This window comes from Lissotriton vulgaris, chromosome 10 (genome assembly GCF_964263255.1).
Source record: "Lissotriton vulgaris chromosome 10, aLisVul1.2, whole genome shotgun sequence".
Lineage (NCBI taxonomy): Eukaryota > Metazoa > Chordata > Amphibia > Caudata > Salamandridae > Lissotriton > Lissotriton vulgaris.
The window spans coordinates 696,163,566-696,185,882 of NC_141698.1; the positions used below are offsets into that span (position 1 = coordinate 696,163,566).

The window sequence follows — 22,317 nt, forward strand, 5'->3', positions numbered from 1 at the left end:
CTGTTTGCAAACAGTGAAACTTTCATAAGAAACACTGCACAGAGTACTAAAAAGTATCTACTAAGAGTGCACATTCAATGCAAAAAAGACACTGTTAGTTCAAAATAGCCACGATCCGAGGGTGCTAAACAACATCCAACTACCTGCACCCTTTATACTGTCATGAAATCTTTGCAAATAGCCCATCTGCTAAAGCCAAACAAACACATGTATAAAGGCTAGTACCTGGTGCTCACAGTCATCTAAGTTAAGTAGAAATTGTCATGCTGACACAATTCTGTCTAATACCTCAGATCTGGTTACAAAAGTCACTGTCTACTACATAGAATCTTAGTGCTAAAGAAAATGTTTGTGCTGTACCAAAAAACTTGTGTGGAACAAAATGAACACACGTCATCAGCTATCACCTGAACGTAGAGTTACTCTGCAATACAAAACCATACCTATGGTGCATTAGGTGCACATGTGTTTTTGTAAACACTGACACTCATTAGCTGGACCTATGCTGTACAAAGTTAGGTAGGCAAGTAATATGGTACTTACATGCAACTATGTACACTATAAAACACACTAGCACACTCACTGGATGGCGTCATCAGTGATGTCATCAGCAGTGTCATAAATTATGTCATAAAACATGTCATAAGTCATGTAATATATGAGGTCATAAGCAGTGCAAAGTGGGGCATAACTGGTGAATTTCTGTGTTTATTTTAAGTTCCAAATGTAAATGTTATTATTGATATATTCACCTAACTATAACGTTACTTTATCTTTTGTTGTATTCAGTGAATTTTGAAAGATTTTTTTTCAACAAAAAGATCTATTTTTATCACAACTATAACTTTTATTGTCCCATGTACTACTTTACTTGAGCATCTACTCAAGCTAATATAGCCTTCAATGCTCGCTAACAGTTGTATTCAAGGGCCAGTACTCTGTGCACGATAACCAGAAGCCATTATACTGACATCAGCATTGGAGGTGTAATCATTGGACATTATTTCCTCCCAGCACTCTTTCTAGAGGGTCCCATGTGGAAAGCTACAGGGGTGTTCCATATAACCCTCTGTTTTCTTAACCGTCTCAAAAACATAGATCACTGATCTCTACCAGTCTGACCATGTAAGGGGCCCCATATGGGACCACTTCCTGCATATCCCTCACCTTGTCAGGAGGATTAAAAAAAAACATAACTTGGTTAGTGCATGATAATTTGAGCTCCATTCAAGCGCTTCACCCAGCTACCCCAAACAATATCAACCTTGAGCCTGCCTCAACCCCCATCCTAAAACGTTTGCGATCATCTTTCCCACCAGTAGCCAAAAATGGATCAAGACCAGGCAACTGACAAACATGTAGATATCATCTGCATCTCAAATGCTACAGCTTTAACACCTGGAATTTCTACTTTACTCGATCTTCGCCAGCTTTATAGGTGTCCAGTAGAATCTATGAAGAGTGAGCAAATGTTTTTTCTCGAGAAAAGCAGGTTTTACTGTGGGATATAGTAAGTTAAAAGATACTTGTCAGAGTTCCTGTAGCTCCTCTTGGGATTGGCAGTGTTCCCATACACTGTATGCTGGTCTCATATTTGTCTAGGCTGTCTTTAATAAGTGTAGGTACCCTATGGCTATTAGATAATGCTGTTGGGCTTCCATTTTGTCCAATGTTTAGTCTTGAACGAAGTGGAGAGCTAATAGCATTTAAATCTAGACATACCTGACTTTATGAGTATTGACCACTTGCCCCATGGTATTAGTCTATCTCATTCCATTACCTGCCTCCATCTTTTAATCCCGCATTCCTCAAGAGGCATGCTAAACAGTCCTTCAAGCTTTCCGGGGTCCTTGGGGAGTCCCAAATTGGTGGCAATTTGTTTTAGTACAGGAATCCTAGTAGTCCCCTAAGAGCCCTTGTTACAACGCATGCTTTTACACCATATGCCATACCAATGCAAGTCGTTACAACAACGCGTTGTTAAATCACATGCCATTACAACACAAGTTGTTACAATGACTTGCTGTAGTGGGGGAACGCTGGAGTTTGGAATAGTATAATTTACTATTCCGACTCTAGTGTGTGCAACCGTAGGGAAGGTGTTGGATTGAAAATCCAACAAATCCTACATCTTCTGCAACCTACAGCAAGTCGTTGTAATGACTCATGTTGTAATGGCATGCGATGTAGCAACACATTGTTGTAACGACTTGCATTGTAATGTTATACGTTGTAAACATTGTTTACGGTAGTACCCTAGCTTTGAACTATAATCTGGTGGATGACCTCAGACACTTCAGACTTACTTTTTTGAAGATTTTGGGGGCTCCAAATTTGTGGAAAAAAACCTTTATTCCCAGGGTTTTCTAACATAGCCTTATATAATACTCCCATGCAAGTCTCATCAGTTTAAGAGAACAGCGGCCTCAAGTTTTCCAACTGGAATGCCCAACAGTATAGCTAGAAGGTAGGGAGAGCTAGGCCACCTTTATCTAATTTTCTTTTAATTTTGTTCCAAGATAACTGAATGCCTTTAGGCGCCCAAATAAATGAGCTATTCTTCTTTGAATATTTTCTAGGGCTTTCTACCCAAATGTGAGCAAGATTCTGTCACACATGAAGGTGAATTTGGGCAGAATTGTCATCTTCACTAAATTGATCATCAAATAGATTGTCAGGAATAGAATCTGCCATTTAACAATCAATTTATCCACTTCTTTCCACACTCTCTCCAGGTTTCTTTCCACAAGACTATTGAGATCTTGATCTATGCTTAATCCCAGGTATCTAAAGGTTTCCTTGGTGACTCCTCCATCCCATTCCATATTCCGTAGCATTACCTCAGTCCCAGTCTCATTAACTTTAGAACTTGAGAAACTGCCAAAGAGAGCCAGTTCCTGGTCTATGTGAGGCAATGAGTGAGCAATGTCCAAAGTATATAACATCAGGTCGTCTGCATAGAGCACTACCTTCCTACTTTTTTCCCCTCACTTGAATGGGACTATGTCTGTGCTCAATCTTAAATGTTGCGCTGTTGGTTGTACATGTAAAGCGAAGAGAAGTGGAGATAAAGGGCACCCCTGTCTAGTTCCTCTCCAGATTTTAATCACTGTAGATAAGGAACTATTGACCAGAACTCTTGCCATAGGGAAGCTATACATTTTTCGTAGACCTCACCGATTGTGTCTCTAACCCCACATGTTTAAGGACCCACATACAACATTCCCAATTAACCTAGTCAAAGCTTTGGATGCATCATAAGTGAGAAGAGACAAGTGTAATGAGTGCTCATTGCCGATATGAATAGTGCCAATCAGACCAGTTGTTAACTCTCTTAGATGTCTTCATGAAAAAAAAGCCTTTTGTTCCTGGTGTATCACCATGCCACTTATTTACTCAGACAATTAGGAAGGATATTTGTGAATAGTTTATGATCGCAATCTAGCAGGGACATGGGGTCAGTATGACCAACACTCTTGGGGGGTTTTGCCTGGCTTCGAGATCAAAGAAATAGTTGCCACATTCCAAGATAGGGCAGAAAATAACTGTCGAACAAAATTGAAATAAACAAGGAAATCCAAAAAGGAACTATCTTGTCAACTAATGTGATATAGATTTCAACTGGGATTCCATCCCCCCTCTTTAGCTTTTTAATTGCTGCTAACAACTCTGAGCCACTTAACTCTTGATTCAGAAACTCCTGATGCTCTAAAAAGATGGAAGGTAACCCTTTCATCTCCAGTATTCCTTTTATGTAGTTCCTATTTTGCTCACTTTTGACCACCCATGCCAACATGCTCCCACAGCTTTCTCGATATTCTAAACTCCTCACTCTACTGGCTTTACATTGCTGTTTCTCCTTACTTTCTATTCTTGCCCTGAACTCTGCTTGACATTTGTATAGCTCTTGTTCTAATTTCTTATATCTTTCACCTATCTCTGCTGACTTCAACTTTTTTTCCACCCTGACCAGACCTTTGTCTAACTCAGTCATCTCGCTTCTTCCTTTTCTGTACTTGGTCCCCACTGGGCTTTGCTGTATCCCCCTTAAGATAAGATGTTACTATAACCTTTGATTTTTCAGTAAATTTCTAGTTTTTTTTAATGTAAAGTAATGCTTAACTACCATATATAAATGCAACGGTGTAAGATCCTTGGTTACGGCAGAAAGGATCATGCAAGGCAGGTTGAAGAGTTTAACTTCAAGTTTATTATTTAGCAAGAAGATCCCATCCAGGTCCCAGCCAGTGGATGCAAGCAGCTCTTTAGTGCATTTGAACCATCACAATCCATGTACCTATAATACCATCTTTCAGAATACATTCTCAAGTTACCATGGCATCAGAAGCACAGTGATATGCTGATGCCACACACTTCCCCGTATCATAAAAAGAAAAAGAAAAAAAGAAAAGGGAAGAGGAGGCAGTAAAGGGAGGGAGAGAGGAAAGGGGAAGGGTGAGAAGAACATGTAGAAGTAAAACAATAAACTCTAAAGACTGTGTACCCACAAAATGTTGTACAATAATCTTTACATTTCATGCTCATGCGAACACCGTACTCACTGACCATCTGGCCAAAAATAACATCTTGGACCCCTCCCAACACGGGTTCAGGCCTGGACACAGTACGGAGTCCGCCCTTCTTTCCACCACAGAACACCTCCGGAGGATTATGGACACCGGTCAGAGTGCTGCGTTGATACTGCTCGACCCCAGCGCAGCATTCAACACGGTTTCCCATAATATCCTACTGGGCCGCCTGGAAAGCATTGGGATCAGTGAACTGGCTCTGGAATGGTTTCGGTCATTCCTCACGAACAGATCCTTTCGCGTGTCAGCCCCCCCTTTTATTTCCCAACCTCATGCGATCGGCCAAGGAGTCCCACAGGGCTCTGCCCTTAGCCCATCCCTTTTTAATGTGTATATGCAACCTCTTGCGGCAGTGGCCAAAGAATGGAACCTCACGCTGGCGTCGTACGCTGACGACACCCAGCTGGTAATCACCCTCACGGAGGTGCCCTCTGCCACTGCTACAAGATTTAGAGATGGGTTAGCTGCAGTCGTCAACTGTCTACAACTAAATGCAGGAAAAACCGAGGTGTTACTCCTGGGTAAGAACACTATCGGCTGGAACGACCATTGGTGGCCCCCTTTGCTGGGCCCCACCCCCCCTCCCAAATCCTTGGTAAAGAACTTAGGAGTATGGCTGGACTCCGCACTGAATTACCAGTCGCATACCAAAAAAGTAGCAGCTACATGTATTGGGCTGCTGAGAAGCCTTAACCCCATCTTAGGCTTCTTTGACCCCAAGAGAAGGCAGCTCATTGTCCAGTCCACCACCCTTGCCCGGCTGAATTATGCGAACGTCCTTTTACTGGGCGCGAACAAAGCTGAGATAACCAGATTCCAGCGTATTCAGAACTCAGCGGCCAGGGCAATTGTAGGCCTGCCAAGAAGATGCTCGACTAGAGCCACCATACAGAGGCTCCATTGGCTGCCCATGGAGGCTCGCATCCAGTTTAAGGCTCTTACCATCGCTTTTAAAATCCTTAAAACTGATGGCCCCGAACTTCTCCGATCATTGCTGACACCTTACACCCCCCAACGCAATCTTCGCTCCATGGGTCAACACTTAGTAGTGGTCCCCCACACGAAGTTCTGCCGTATCGGAGGTCGCTCCTTCAGATTAATGGGAGCAAAATTATGGACCTCCTTGCCCCTCCACATTCGTTGCCTTAACAGCCTGTCCGCTTTTCGTAAAGCAGTAAAAACGCACCTCTTTCCAATTCTGTAGTTTCTTCTCCCTCCCCCCCCCTCCTCAGTTGGTTATGCTACGGTTCTTAGCGCCGGGACGCCCCGTTGCTGGGGCAGCTGTCGCGCTCAACAAAACATATAACATAACATAACATAACATTAAAACTTACTGTGCATAATCCTTCAAATACGACGGCCTCTTGACTACCCTAGAGGATGAACGTAGACGTCCAATTGGAGCAGAATGACAATTTTTTCCCACACTGGAATCAGTACAGCACACAGGCCCTTGGTACAATGCAACCCTACCCAAGTTCCAAATTCGATGAACTTAAGTCTTAACAGCATTCTTAAACACTTTAATCACACCAATGGGCTTAGAAAACTTTGCACCAAAACCAGGTTGCTTAATGAACACCATGTCACCATGTCACCAACAGCAACCACAGTATCCTTGGTGGAATTCCTAGAGTCAAAGTAGGATTTCCATGCTAGACTCTTAGCCTCCTCTCCCTTGCGCCACTCAGTGAAGACATTCTCAGATGCTGGCACAGTTGCAGACTCCTCCAAATGTCTTACCCATGTACCATAGTACACGGAGATCTGCCCCTAAATAGAACAAAAGGTGACTTCCCTGTTGTACCATGGGGAGTCAACCTATAGGTCGCTACTTTTTTTTAGGTGTTTAGGACTTCTTTCTTCCAATTGAGACCACAGCTTTTGGCTAGAGAGTTGGTTTCCTTCAACACCCTGTTGAACCTTTCCACCATGCCATTGGTTTCAGGATGATAAACGGAGCATCTCTTGTGTCTGATGCTGCGATTTGTTAAGAAAGCCTTCACCTCCCTTGAAACCAGTTGGACTCCATTATCCGTAAGGATGGTATCAGGCTAACTTTCCCTACCCATGAGATTTTGTAATAAAGATATCACATTCACAGTTTCAATGGTACTCGTGAAGTGAATCTCAGGCTATCTTGAAAACATGTCCATGAGTACCAAGAAGAACACCTGTTGTCCATTGGAGTGAATGGGACCAAAGATATCCAAGGCTATCTCCTTCCATGGTTCACGGGGCGACTCTCTGACTACCACAGGTTGCACTCTCACAAGCTTGGACTTGTTGCATGAAAAACATGCCAGGCATTCTTCGACAATCCTTTCAACTTGTAAATCCATGCCTAGCCACCAATAAGACAAGCTAAGCCTCTCTTTGAGCTTGGACATCCCCAAATGAGAACAATGCGTCTTATCACTCAAGCTGTTGCGAAGTTTGAGGGGAGGTACCAACCATGTCCCACAAAGTAAGAAACCATCACAAACAGCCAACTCATCCTTCACATCCCAAAACTTCTTCAGTTGCTTGTTTGTTGGAGTGCCATCTTTTGTGCATGAGGGCCTGAACCTCAGTGAGCACTGGATCCGAAGATAATTCCAGACGCCACTGATGTTCAGAAATAATTTCCTCACCAATTATGCACACTTGGACATCACTCTTTTCACCATCTTCAACAGTCACACTCTCATCAACTTTCCTATCCAATCTCGATAGCGTGTCTGCTCTGACATTTTCTGAACCTTGGATGTTCCTAATATCAAAATCATACTCTTGCAGGGCAATCCCACATTTAGTTATCCTGCTCGAAACCAAGTCTATACCCTTTTTGGTGAAGATCTCAGAGGGGCTTATGATCTATTTTGACTAGAAATCTTAGTAGCTCAAAAAAAGTTTTTTAGTTTTTGATAGCCCAAAACACCGTAAGGCCTCTCGCTCAATGACTGAGTAGCGTGACTCAGCATCCTTGAGCCCTCGAGACATTAACCTGATAGTTTTCCTCCTCCCTTCACCTTCTTGTTGGAGGACTGCTCCTATAGCCCTGAGACCCGCATCAGTTGTGATAATCGATGTCTTGGAGGGGTCAATACTTTTAAGTATGGGTGCACAGTTAAGTCTCTCTTTGAGACCAATAAACTCTTTCTCACAGGCGTCATTCCATTTGAACTCAATACCTTTCCTCAAGATTGTCCTCATATTGGTACTGAGTTCCTCAAAGTTTTCAACAAACTTATTGTAATATTTAACCATCCCCAAAAATGTCATGAGCTCTTCTCTACAAGTGGGGGCACGCATGCGGGAGATGGTGTCTACTAAATTGGATTTGGGTGTGATGCCAACACTGGAGAAAGTGTGACCTAAGTAGTTGATTGTGATGGTACCAAATTGAAACTTTTCGTACTTTATGGTAAGGTTTTCCTTGTCAAGTCTACCAAGGACAACACCAAGACGATCCTCATGCTCATTCTCATTGTTCCCAAACACAAGAATATCTTCCTGGTAAACACAGACTCCTTCACAGCCTCAGTGTCTTTTCCATGGCACTTTGGAAAATGGAGGCTGCAGAAACTAAGCCAAATGGCATCCTTACAAACCTGAAAGTGCCAAATGGAGTGATAAAGGCTGTGTAGTCCCTTGATAACCCAACCAGTTCTATCTGGTGGTAAGCCGAGGCCAAGTCAATGGTACCGAAAACTTGGCACCCCCAAGTAACATCAACAATTGTGATATATTAGGGAGTGGATATGGATCTACTATGACACACCTGTTCAACAGTTTCAATTCCACACATGGACGAAGAGACCCATTGGCCTTGCGACCTGAAACCACTGGAGCCAACCATTCAGTTTCTTCCACTTCCTCAATTATGCCACCTTGTTTAAGATTCTCCAACTATTTTTTCATTTCATCCCTGACAGCTAAGGGTACATTCCCCACCTTCCAACTTGAGGGCTGGAAATCAGCACACAAGCATATTTCATGCTGAAACCTCTTGAGACAGCCATGCTCTTCTCTGCTGAACACATTGGGAAATTTCTGCTTAACTTAAGCTTCAATACTGCTACCAGTATCCCCTTGAACTGTATTCACTTTATCTTTCAACTTGAAGTTAAGTGCTACTTGGTTCAAGCAAAATACCTAAATCGCCTTGGTGGAACCAGCTAATAATGCTATCCCCTTTTTCTGTGACATAGACCTTCCCAGAGGTATAACGTTTGTATTCAATAAGACCTATTAAATAACTGAGCAGAGGTATGGGTTCTCCACCATAGGCTAAAGGGTGTATGTCAGGTTTAAGTGGTGAGGTCTTGTGAGCCTGTTTATTTTAGAAGAACACTCTGGAAATGATGGTGATCTTAGCACCTGAATCAAAGAGGACCTTGGTGGGTTCAGCCACAATTTCCTTGTACTGTGGTAGAGCCATCATGGGTGCGAAATTTGGAGGAGTCTGCAACTGTTCCAGCTTCTGAAAATGTATGCACTGAGTGGCGCAAGAGAGAGGAGGCTCAGAGTCTGACAAGGAAATCCTACTTTGACTCTAGGAATCCACCAAGGATAGCTCCTGAATCAAAGAGAACCTTGTTGGGTTCACCATCTACCCAAATGGTATCAACAGGGCATGATTTGTTTTTAGCATTTGTGTCAACTTGAACCACTATTTGTCCACAGACAAAAGCTTCTTCAGGATTCTCTGTTCCCACACATTTGACATTAGCGGAAGTCACCTTTGTCTTACAAACAATGACAAGATCACCTCTCTTTTTACATTTTGGGCAAACCACATTCAAAGCTGGACACTTTTTATCATTTGCTAAATGTCCGAGCCTGTCACACCTATCACATTTGCGTACAGTGGGATTATTCGACCTATACTCCCACCTCCTACAAACTTAGACATAGTTTTAGAATCCTCTCTCAATGCTATTACAGCTCCCTGTTTGTCTTATTTAATAGTGTCTACACACTTTTACGCGTGTTCGACCCTTTAGGCAACTTGGATTACTTCATCTAAGGATGGTTTATCCCTCAACCAAAGCTCTTCGCTGATTCTTTCAATGTTGAATCCCAACATAAACTGATCCCTACTTCTTTCATCTAATAAATCAGCAAATTTGCAGATGATGCGAGTTTTCTTAATTGGGCGATGTATCCTTCAACTGACTCTCCATCACTTTGATACCTCTCCAAAATAGTGCTACCCTTTGGTAGATAATGTTTATCTAGATTTTTCATGCAAACCTCAAATTTATTCCAATCTGTAGCTTCTGCATCACTCAGTTCGGGGAGGTGGTCAAAAACGTCTTGCCCTTCTGACCCTAAACAGTGAAGCAGTAGTGATGACCTACATTCTGCACTTAAACTTACACCACAAACCTTGTCATTGCATTCAAACACCCTTTTCCATTTTTGCCATTCGATAGGAGGTTCATTATGAAAGGTTAAGAAAAAGGGCGAAGCAGTAACATTTTGCATTCTTAAACTAAAGGGAAAACGGAGCTCACAAGTGTGAACGTGAAGTGCAAGACACCAAATTAACCTTGAAGGAGAGCGTGAATATAACACATATGAAACAAATGTGAAACAAAATATATTCCCCAAAATGAACAAATGTACCAATAGTCAGTAATGTAGCAACTAGTAGTATATAAAAGTGTGAGTACACCTCCGAATAGTCAGTTTAGAATGCTGTGTGCGTATTATAGATGCGACATGCAGAGTTGCACAATAGAAGATGAAGTACGTTGGCAAATATTGAAAAGTGTGTGTGTCACAGATGCAGAGAAAATATAGCAAAGATCCAGGATATGTGCATGCCAGATACGGTAAGCAGAGTACAGCCACACGATAAAAATGAAGACAGTATGGAACAAGTTCACCCACAATGGCCACCACGTTGGGTCACGTAAGGTGAGCAACATCACGCCTTAGGCCTGCAGTGATGTGAAGAGGTTTTGTGTGAGAGTGCGAGATGGAAGAAGACTCGCTGAAGGTCCACGCTGTTGGCAGAAACGTGCTGAAGAGGCCTGACACACTGGGAGAAGCTTTTGCGCAGACAGACAATGAGGCAGGTGCCAGCTGAGCGAGGTAACACGTTTATTTTCAAAAGACAACAAAGGGACGAGAGTGCGGCTTGTAGAAAGACATGCACTGTAACAGCAAAGTACAAAGTTGACTTTTCAAATCCATAGAAGGAGTGAGCCCACGTCGGCACCTCCCAACCCCAAAAGTCAAGAGAAAAGGGGTGAAAGCTCCCAATCCCAGTGTCTCACAAAGCAGTAACACTGAGACTCAAGGTTCACAATCCAATGGGGAATTGAGGTTCAATGGAGAGTGTCCCAGATATAGTTTACCACACACAATTAAGTGGGGTTTGTAACCGTTAAGAAACGGCAGCTTAACGCAGTGCATGAGAAAAAGCAAGGTGGTTGAGATGGCCAGAAATCCTTAATTTCTTGAGGAAATAGAGCAGGGGCCCAGCCGAATTTAATGGTGTGATGGCATAGGGAAATACATTAATAAAACAGTACCTTTGGGTGGATGAGGAAACTCACAAGTTGTTGTAAAGGAATTCCAGTAGAAAGCAGTGACAGTCCGGTGTTGTTGAGGCTTGTTGGGGTCTTCTTACATTGAAGCTGCCAACTTCGCCAGTGTAAGATCCTTGGTTATGGCAGAAAAGATCACGCAAGGCAGGTTGAAGAGTAGAACTCTAAGTTTATTCTTTAGCAAGAAGATCCCATCCAGGTCCCAGCCAGTGGATGCAAGCAGCTCTTTAGTGCATTTGAACCATCACATTCCATGTACCTAGCATACCATCCTTCAGAATACATTCTCAAGTTACCATGGCATCAGAAGCACAGTGAGCTGCAGATGCCACAAACGGCCTGCCACGTGTGGCCAAATCTTGCAGCCAACAGCCCCAAATAGCCAACCCCTTGCTGTGCAAGACCTTTGCCCATGCGCTGTAGGGGATTGGCCATTGGCCCTGGCACTGGGGACCACATCTCCTAGGGTCATTTGTTTTAATTAGCAGGAGGGGGCTGTGTGGGTTCCCTCCCTGACCGTTATTGGCCCTGGAGTCCCTATCCATCAGGGACACTTTATTAAATAAATGGGAGGCTGCACATGTGGTTCCCCTCCCTGGGCAGATTTTGGCCCTGGGGTCCCCATCCCCCAGTGACTGGTGCAAATTTTATGGGGTGGGAAGGAGACCCCCCTCACCGGGCCAATTTTGGCTCTGGGGACTCCGTCACCTGGGACCTGGGGCACTTTTCAGCGGGAGGGGGACATGCGCCTTCTTTCCCCAGGCTGACTAAGCCCCAGGGATTCCAGGGCCCAGATGCTTGTTCTAGAGAGGGGGGCATGCTGCCTCCCTCCTTATATGCCCCCCTCCTTAGTCTGATTTTAGCCATGAGACCCCATACCTTAGGGCCTACTATGTTTGTTAGGGGAGGGTGGCACACATATCCCTCCATGATTTCGGCCCCAGGGACCCCCATCCCTGGGTTCAGTTCAATTTTTATGGGGAGAAGGGCATACACGCCCCCCTCCCTGGGTCGAATTTGTGCCCAGTGACCCCATTCTCCAAGGTCCGGCGCAACAAAAGGTGGGTGTCATGGGAGGGTATACATATGTAGAGAGAGAGCTGTTACCCAGAAAAATTCAGTCTCTTTGTTTTTGTGTGTTGCTATTAACACTGAAAAAAATAAAATAAAGGAAGCTGAATAAAATACACTAAATCTCAACCCGAATACAGGCCCAAAATACCATGCACAGGGTCTATCTCACTCACTGACTTGAGAATGAAATGGACAGAAACTACTGATAGTGCACTGTCTGATAAAGCATTGACAAGTATACTGGAGCATCCCAAGCGAGTGTCCCGCAATGCCAAATTCAAATTTATACAAAGTATGATACTACACAGTTCCTATTTAACCCTGCAACGATTACACCATATGTTTCCAGATACCCAACACTGTTGTTGTCATTGCAAGACTGAGGAGACGGGCTTTGTCCACATTCTATGGGCTTGTCTCCATTTTAGTAACTATTGGGATTGGGGTGCTAGATGCAGTTGTGGAGGTTACACACTTCCAGATTGGAAACAGTATAACTGAATACTTACTGGGTCTCCAGCACAAGCACCCAAAGAATTCAACTTCGCTTCCTAGATCTTGCCCTTCTTCTATCTCTATGCGCTATCACCATGCGTTGGAAATTCGTGAGACCCCCTACGCTGTCTGCATGGTCTGACGAGGTAGTACCCCCTACGCTGTCTGCATGGTCTGACGAGGTAGTACCCTGAGTGGAGAAGTGTGGCTCAATGATTAGAGCGGCAGACCCTGATGCAGAGGTCTAGCCCGGGACCAGGGTTAAATTCCCCGCCTCGGCGGGTCTTGGGCTCAAAATTCCACGGACCTGATAATTCTCGCCTTGGTGCCTATTCCAATCATGGAGTCCCACTCTGCAACTCTGGGCAATAGCTTACTTAATCTCCACAACGGCCCCCACAACGCTAAGGATGCCTGGCCTCCACCTTGGGGGTGCCCAGGAGTGGACGCCTCACAGAGAAAGCCAGGATGGGTTCCACAGCGGTAATCGTACAAGCGCCTTGAGACCCTTGAGGGTGAGTAGTGCGCTATACAAGTATCAATTTACATTTACATGTAATGCAGCACTCAGGCGAGAAGAGGCACAGGGGTTGCACAAATGTCCAATTTCAATGGAATGGGATACCACTCAGGAGGGTTTTAAAACGCAGGACCTTTTCCCACACCACTCCAGCCCTATCCCGCAGTAGAGACCACCATGTGCTGCAATAAGTGGAGTAAGTGCCGAGCGAAACCAAGAAATGTAAACCTGCACAACACTATAAAGAGTTGGTGAGCGATATCTGCATGAGCATTATCCCAGGATAGACACATGAACCAAGTAGGCCAGAAGGTGGGAGGGGGGGCCGGGTTGATGGGGAAATGTTAGAAGTTATGTTGATCACCTATTCAAAAGAATGTCTTTTCTCACAAACACACCATACAAATTGTTTTGTATGCATGCACCTTTATCCATCTCTTAACATGTGCTAGATGTACGAAAACAACCAATATGTACTGTCTATGACAACTGGTGAACACTATATGGTAATCAATAAAGTTTGTTTTACAAAAAAAATACAGGCCCAAAATACATATATATATATAATAAATATCATGATATTTTTAAATAGTAAAAATTGTACTTGAGTAATAATGAAAAGAAGAAACTTAATCATGCCAAATGTGAGTTGCTTCATTGTTGCCTAGATACCACCTTTATAACAACCGAAATCAATCAAGAAGTAGGTGGTAGGACATTCAAGTGCACTGATGTTTGTTGTAACACCAATAAACGTAATCACATTAAATTAGATCATGAACAAACTAAGAAGGTGATCATCAAAGAATACCACTTCAATCAGTATTTCACAATTACACCGAAATCTAGTTTAGCTAAAGCTAACTGCAAATATAAAAGTGTACATTTTGCAAGGAGTTAGTAAAGACATGCGTAAAAATGTAGAAATAGAATGGGCACCAATCCCAATGTAATGTCTATTACTGTCCTATGAGTATCTAGTATCTGGCAGTTTAACCTCATATGGCTTGCGATATAGAAAAGCACTCTAGAACGGTCCAGGACAAATGGGTGGGAAGGAATAGCAGTTCCACTTTTAGGAAGGTGCTATTGATGTGCACTTAGCACATATAAAGTTAAACAAAACATATCTTTCTAGCTTAAAGATTACAAAAAAAATATTCCTGACATTTTTCAGGTTTTCTAGCCAAAGGTCCAAGCTATTTAGTTTGATGTTTCCTAGAACTGGTTGTTAGAACGCTGGCAAAAATTAGTTACAGATAGGGATAAAATCCACCAGACAAACATTAGCCTGCTTTTTAAAATTTTAAATGCAATTGAAGTAAAATCTAAGTCTAAAAATATTAACTGCACTTTTGCACGTTTGTGTTTCAGTCTGTAGATTCCCATCCCTCTCAAATGATCAATTTCTAAAGAAATATACAAACGAAAATAAGATAATCTTGGGTTGACTCTACAGGCATATTGAAATCTTTTTCAAAGACATTTTGAAAATCTGGCCTGTCATGCCACAAAACCTCCTCCTTTTAAATTAGAGTGTACTCTGGGGACCCCATATCCTCTTCTGGCTCATAGATGTAACTGGTGAAACAGAACCAAGTTAATTCCCTTAGCAATCGTGGACCACATCACCTTACGCATGCCAGGTAGGCGGCCTGGGCAAGTCAGTTATCTTAAACAGAATACGTCAGTGTTCTGTTGTTCCAGCCAGTCCAGATGCAGCTCAGTTTGTTGTCTGTTAGAGAATTTGAAGAGATCAGTTCAGCAACTGCTAGAAAGCACATCAGCTGTCACATGCAGATAGACTGCCTACATGTATGGAGATCATCAATTCAATTCAATTCAATTCAACTCAATTGATTTATAAAGCGCACTACATACCCAGAGGGTCTCAAGGCGCTTGAAGAAGGGTGGAGAATTACTTGTCGAATATCCAGGTTTTAAGCTGTTTTCTGAAGGCTAGGTGGTTTTGGGTAAGGCGGAGGTGAATGGGAATGGAGTTCCAGGTCTTAGCCGCTAGGTAGGAGAAGGATCTTCCTCCCATGGTGGTTTTGTTGATGCGTGGAACAGCAGCGAGGGCTTGGTTGGAAGAACGTAGCTGGCGGGAGGGGGTTTAGAAGGATAGTCGCGAGTTGAGGTATTCGGGTTCAAGTTCGTAGAGGGCTTTGTGTGCGTGGGTGAGGAGGCAGAACGTTATCCTCTTATTGACGGGGAGCCAGTGGAGGTCTTTCAGGTGACCGGAAATGTGGTCTTTGCGCGGGATGTCTAGTATGAGTGGCTGAAGCGTTTTGGATGCGTTGGAGTTTTTTCTGAAGTTTTGCGGTGATACCGGTGTACAGGGTGTTTCCGTAGTCCAGGCGGCTTGTAACCAGTGCATGGGTGACAGTTTTTCTAGTTTCGGTGGGGATCCAGCGAAATATTTTTTTTGAGCATGCGAAGAAGCAGGAAAACAGCTGTGGGCAGTGCACACGGCACCAATGGTCAAAACTGTCCATTCCTGGGACTCATCCCAATCCCGTCATGCTCTAGTCTGCTTACAGAGTTGATCTCAAAGAGCCATGAGGCAGCGACCTAACTTTGCCTTTCAGCGATGCCCCCCTTGGCAGTGGAGAAAACGTGTCTGGTGAATAAACATGTATGTTTTTTTCTGGTGTGCTTTGGTGTTTTATAGGGAGGTTCATCTGGAATGCAAGCGTACTCCAGATTTTGGGTGGTCTAATGGCTCCCGGATAAGACAGTTTTTCCAATAATGCATACAGAGGGTACGAGAGTAAATGAGACATCATGTGGGCAAATGATTTTGTAACATTTTAATAATACCCCAAAGTCATAGTTTTGGTTTCAAAAAGGATTTAGAGAAAATTGTTGGCAATGTGTGTTGCCAAATATTTTATGACTTAACGGCTTAGCACACGAAAATATAAAAAAATGCAAAATTAAAAAATCCATGACCATTCATAATCAGTTCTTGTGGGAGCCAAAAACAAAATATTCATGAAAAGTAACTAAAGTTCTAACTATGCAAATGGAAATTAACTAGATGTTATTCTGAAACTATTATGTTTTGTTTCACTCATTCCAAGGCTCAGCTTTGATCTTCTGTCAGAGAAGGCGGAACCCTGAGAAGGCCACAAACCGTAATTGTTTACCAAAAACCAGTAGTCATTTTGTTAATATGTACGTTCATCGGCGGTGGTTTGTGCAAATGTATGCTCAGCCTTTGAGTGTGGTAAACGGCAGGGTAGCACGCGAGCAGCACTGGCATTAAAATATCCACAAAGTCATTGATACCATTCCATGAGGAGTGGTTGGAAATAGCTTACTGGCTGGCATACGTGTGCAAGTAGGAGGTAGCAAGCCAATGAAAAGTATTAAGGAAGAAATATATAGCGTAAGACCATGGTACTACTGTATTGTACTGCTGAAGCCAGGAGGGTAGATATAAAAAAAAAGCAAATCTAAGATTAAAAGGATTTTCTAATTTATTGATGTTTTACAGACACTGCTAAACAATCTTTATTGTATGTCAACACAATTGTTTATACCATAACACGCTGGATTCTTGATGTCCTTAGCATCTGCGGCTTACATTTTCCTGGCATTTTTCACCGTAAACCCCAAGCTTAGCCACTCGTAGACATTTTAATCATGTGGGTTTTACATTCCGTTTGAAGACTTGGGTGTCTGGCAAACATTTGAAACATTGTGTACTGCAATTCTTGGAAACTTTCCATAGCCATTCGTGTAAACTAGCAAGATTTAGAAACACAGCTACTGTGACATGCTACTAAGTACTTTGTGGTTCCTGTTGTTCTCACATTCACTGAGCTACACGTGCAGGCCGATGGCGCCAACAAGCTGTTTGTTATATTGATAAAAGCTTGAAAAGTGAATTAAATACATCAATGTGCCAATCTTTGAAGCAGCATCATTTCGCTTATGAAGGAAACAAAAACTAAGGCAGTAGTTGTTTTAAAATCATACCGGTAGTTGTAAATCTTAATTTAACAATTTTCATGTGGATTCTTATCTCTCTAGGCTTACCAGAGCTGACAATTAGTTGACCTTTTTAATGATTTTGTAATTCCTTCCCCAGATACACAGCATTTATTTTACTAATTTTTTATCCTATTATAGAACATGATTTTGTTGATGAAGCGATTTTTTCATAATATTTGGGGAGAGTGTTACATGCCTGGCTAATACACAATTCACCCATAGAAAGCTTGTGATCAGATCTAACTTCATTTATCAAATTGTGATTTTACCTGGGATTTTTACAGGATTAAAACGAGAAGTTAAAAGGCCCTCAGTTGATAACAAAACATAATAAATGTGCTACAATTAATAATAAGCAGTGGTTACCAGGCAACAACATCACCAAGAATCTGTAGTTACCAGACAACACCACCAAAGTGTTTAGCTTAACCAACGTGTGGTAAATTCATTTGGGAGAGACGTCGATCTCATGACTATTAGTGGAGTTTTGACAATCACCAAAAATAAGTATCATCCACAAGTAGCTAAACGAGCCATTTTAAAAAAAGATAGAACGTGTAGTGTAAAGGAAAGTGCCTGAAGTATGAATTGAATGAATAAAGGATCCAATAATTAATCCGTCAAGCTTTTTTGTGCATTGTAAAATCATACTTTTTCCCATAATGCTCACTGATGATGGCTGGAATATTGATTGAGAGAATTTTGGTCACTTGATTTTCTAAACCACGATGTAAATGTTGTTTTTAGTACTTTTTTATTCCAAGATCCAGATCATTTATATTTGACCTACTATGCTTGAGTGTAAAATACAGTTGATAGTTCTGGACATTGATACATTTTATAAAGTCACAAAGGATGGTTTCTGATCCATGAAAGATTCTAAACAAGGCATCAGTACAATGAGGATTATCTTTTATTCGGTCATGGAAAAGCATTGCCTCTTTTAAAGTTACCAGCATTTAAATTCACCGGGTTTGAGGCAAAACAAGGACCCACAGCAGTAATTTACATCAGTACAGAGATCTGATTCATAAAAGAAGATAATTTGGAGATAATCAAATCCTGTCACAGTAAACCATAATATCAGCTGGAACATATAATGGTCTCACACCATTGTCCAGTGCTACACTAGTACTAGTGATTAGCTCTGCTAATAATGAATTAATCAGCCTACACAATTAATTAATTATCATTTTTCAATTCACTTGCAATTACTTTTCCAATATTAACAAAGACTGAAATGCCCATTGACTTGCAGTTGCTACTTTTCCATCACAAACATGTTTAGATGATCTGCTCTCCTTTTGTGAATGATGTTAACAATGGATGACAAGTTCCAACAATGGGAAACAGTTTCTTGGGAAGACTGAAAAGTTTTGCAATAGGTGAACTCTGGTCTGCGCGCTCCCATCAACAAGTCTTGTATAGCCTGTTAGAAGTATGTCAACCAGAAAAGGGTGAATGTGACCCATGGCTAAGATTTTTTCTGAGATTTATAGCTCATGGGATACTAAATATTATATCGCTCAGATTGATTGAAAAGTGGAGACTTAAATGTTCCATCTTTTTATCATGGCTCAGCAACAGACATGAAAATAAATCCTTAGAAGAGGGCGAGCAGGAGTCGAAGTGGGGGAGCCAGTTTTGTAAGAGTTCAGGCCCCAGTAGCTATGGATGTTGTGACAGTAATTACAATATCTATATTCTCCAGAGCATCACAAAGAGGATAGCAGAACTTGTTCATGGATCCACCCCTAAAAATTTCACAGTGGTGAGATAATATATGATGTCTCTAATAATGATTTTGGTGATGTCATTAGTGACATCAAGTGTTGAGATTAGAGCAGTACATTAGGGTGAATTTATTTCGCATTGCTAACCATAACCAGTAAATATCAGTGTTTTGTTTATTGAAAATTAATACCATAACTTCACTTTAACTGCGTTTTATTCACTGAATTAGAAACACATTTGACTTATTAGCAAAGGGAACCATTATTTATCTCCAGAAAAAAGATGTTTTCAGTAAATATCAATCAATTTATCTGGACTATACCCTAGCCTTTGTCTATTTGTCCAGGCCTGCTGAATTAGAGAGAGTGTAGAAACAGGTGATTTTCAGATGAATGAGTTAGTAAGTGGTGAACTAGATGTCTGTTGATGCCTTTGATTGTCAGAGGTACAGCAGAGGAGAAAGGAACTTGCTGTGAAAGAGGGTTGATGGAGCAAGGTTTCATGCGTAAAGAGACTTGCTCGGACTCAACCCTCTTGAAATAACACATAATGTATTATTCATCATGTTTTGTCTCACTAATAACTGCACCACACGACATATCAGTATCTAAGGGAAGCTTGACAATGTGCTTTTACTAGCAGTAATCTAAATGCATTAAAATGGCCGCCGAAAACTCAGGAAACTTTCTGCGCACTGACGCACTCACGTGGTGTGACGTATCTTTGCTTAGGGGGAATTTCTTGCAGCTGCGCACTAGAATTAAGATGGCAGCTTCATGTTTTACATACTAAAGCACCTGCTACTGCTCTAACTAAACTTTGTTCGTTGTTCGTTCTGCTTAACTAATAATGCTATAGTTAAAACAAAGTAATGGGAGTAGAGTAGAGATAAGTGGTATACAGTGCATTCATTTATTTCCTTGTTCTAAATTGTTTCTCTTTGACTTTGCTACTAGCATGTATTTGGGCCTGATGTGTCATTGCTGGACTCCATATTGAAAAAGCTGCGTCTACGTAGAAGAACTCAAAATCCCTGAAGCATGTCGCCAAGTCCTGACATACCCAAGATGTTCCTGGAACTTTACCTTCTGACCTCTCGAGAGGAAGCTAAATTGAACTAATGGAGTACATTGTATTTATTATTGAAACATTCATTGCTGGGTAGAATAAAAGTGCATGGGAAAATACAATTATGGGCAGGAAGCATTGATTCTGAATATTGAATGAAATTATTTCATAACTGGTATGGTGTGATGAACTCTCCTCGTCCTTTGACCAATGAAATCAAGGGAATACACAAATTTGCAACACTGGGGGGTGGTACATTGCCCTGGAAAATGATATAACTAAGGTAGGTTTAGCTTGTTAGATTGTCCGACTTGTCTGAATAGCTGACCTGTCCCTGACCCAACGCACTCTCTAAGAAATCGAGAACAGAGGTGCTGGCGGAGCACTCTGTCAGAAGAATCGGGAGCAGAGGTGCTGGTGGAGCACTCTGTCAGAAGAATCGATAACCCAATCGGGGTCTGGGAGAGAAGAATCGATAACCCAATCAGGGTCCGACTGTTAGCCGCAGAGAGGGGTGTGACGCTGGCGTTGCACTTTAGCTGACGGTACCTGTCCTGACCTACACCTGTCCTGTCTTGAATCCATATTGTTCTGCACCTGTCTTGGTTCTGGTCTGCACCTGTTTACCCTGTTGGCACCTGAACTATCAGGAGACCTGTTTGTCTTTGTCCCAGCCTGTGGCCAGGGTTGATCTTCACACCATTCTAGGTAAATATAAACCTGTATGGGTACGTCATTGTATTGTTTTCTTTTCTCACCCTCCCTCCGTTTCGAATGCTTAAAAGGAGTCTTGTGATATTTCTACATATCATTGCTTTAATCCTTATTTTTCTAATTGAAGGGGCTTTAATTGCTTCTATATGGATTGTGACATTTAAGACTTTGCATAGATAAAGTGTTTAAAATTTTCCAGAGTCTGTGGTTATTTTATGAAGGTAAATGAAATGCTATTTTTCTACCTATTATTCTAACACTCTTGATCCCTTAAGACTTAAAAATACAGGTGAGAAGGATTGGTAAGTCAATGTGTATAGGTACAAGTCCTAAAGTAAAATTAAACCTGAATGGCAAATGTTTAAAACCGGATTTACCTGTTCAAAGTGTGTATGTTTATGGGCCCAGGTCAGTATGGTAATTGAGTAGGCAACTCTGCATGCCATCAGGGTATATGGCCCTCCTTGACAGCAGCGTGCAGAATTGGCTTTTAACCTGTTTACAAGCCTGTGAAAAACTCAACACCTTCCTGTTGTCTGCAATCCATAATAAAGAAGAAAAGGCCTATGCAAGTAATGGCAGGAATCGAGGCTCAACAGCAAACTATAGGTGTGTGTAAATTGGACCTTGCCCAGAATTCTTCTACCCCTCTCAATCCATCTCACACATGCACACAAATGTATACTTACTCATTCATATACCCTCACTGACACAAACATACATCCATGCTAACTCATAGTCACACATACATACACATACACACAAAGTTCAGTACCTTCCCATTATTTATGTGCTACATGGAGGTCTGAACAGCCTTTTCCCCCCAATTTCATCCCTGAGTGAATGACACCAGTAACCCATGCAGATGTCTGCTTCCATAAAATATCTGTTGCAATATCAATATGTGAGAGGGATACATTATTAAACCTCACCTTTCTGTTTGTGTAGTTTATATCATGTTTTGTCAGTTACCTCAAATGTGCACACTTCAAATGGAAGTATTTCTTGATGCGACAGCTGTTGCTAATGATATGTTATGTGTATTTGTAAAGTACAATATCACCTGTGAGGGTATCCTGGCACTGATCAGGTGTGTGATCCTAGCCCTATCTACAGTAGGTTGGGTATTTGAAAAATTAGGTCTTCACTTTCTTGTGGGAATTCAGAAAGAGAGGAGGAGGCTTTATTGTGGTGTGGAAGGTCGTACCACACTTTAGGAGCAATGTAAGAAAACAACTTGTCCTTCTGATCCAGTTCTGTATATGCGTAGGATGTCTGTGAGTAGGAGTCCTGTGGAGCAGAGGTGCCTAGGTGGTTGGTGGAAGGAGATGAGACTGTTCAGGTAGGTGGGGACTAAGTTATGAAGTGTATTGAATGTATGTGTGAGGAGCATGAAGCATGTGTGAGGGAATTGATTGCATTTGTATATCAGTAGCCAGTGTAGTAGCGTAACATATGTTTTCATTTGAGTTCTGAGTGTGAGGTTGAGGTTGACTGCAGAATTCTAGGTGGTTTCTAGTCTTCTAGTCTTCTAGTGAGTTGCTTGGTAAATCCCAGCATAGATGGTAATGTGGTTGTAGAA

At 42.0% G+C, this 22,317-nt stretch overlaps 1 long non-coding RNA gene across 1 annotated transcript in view; it reads left to right on the plus strand.

Moving 5' to 3' along the window:
* LOC147688684 (uncharacterized) overlaps window positions 1–20,803 on the plus strand; it is a 278,892-nt gene extending 258,089 nt beyond the window's left edge. Inside the window, exon 4 of the long non-coding RNA XR_015300540.1 lies at window positions 19,910–20,803. This is a non-coding gene — a long non-coding RNA (uncharacterized LOC147688684). The remainder of the gene's footprint in view (window positions 1–19,909) is intronic.
* Window positions 20,804–22,317: the final 1,514 nt, after the last annotated feature.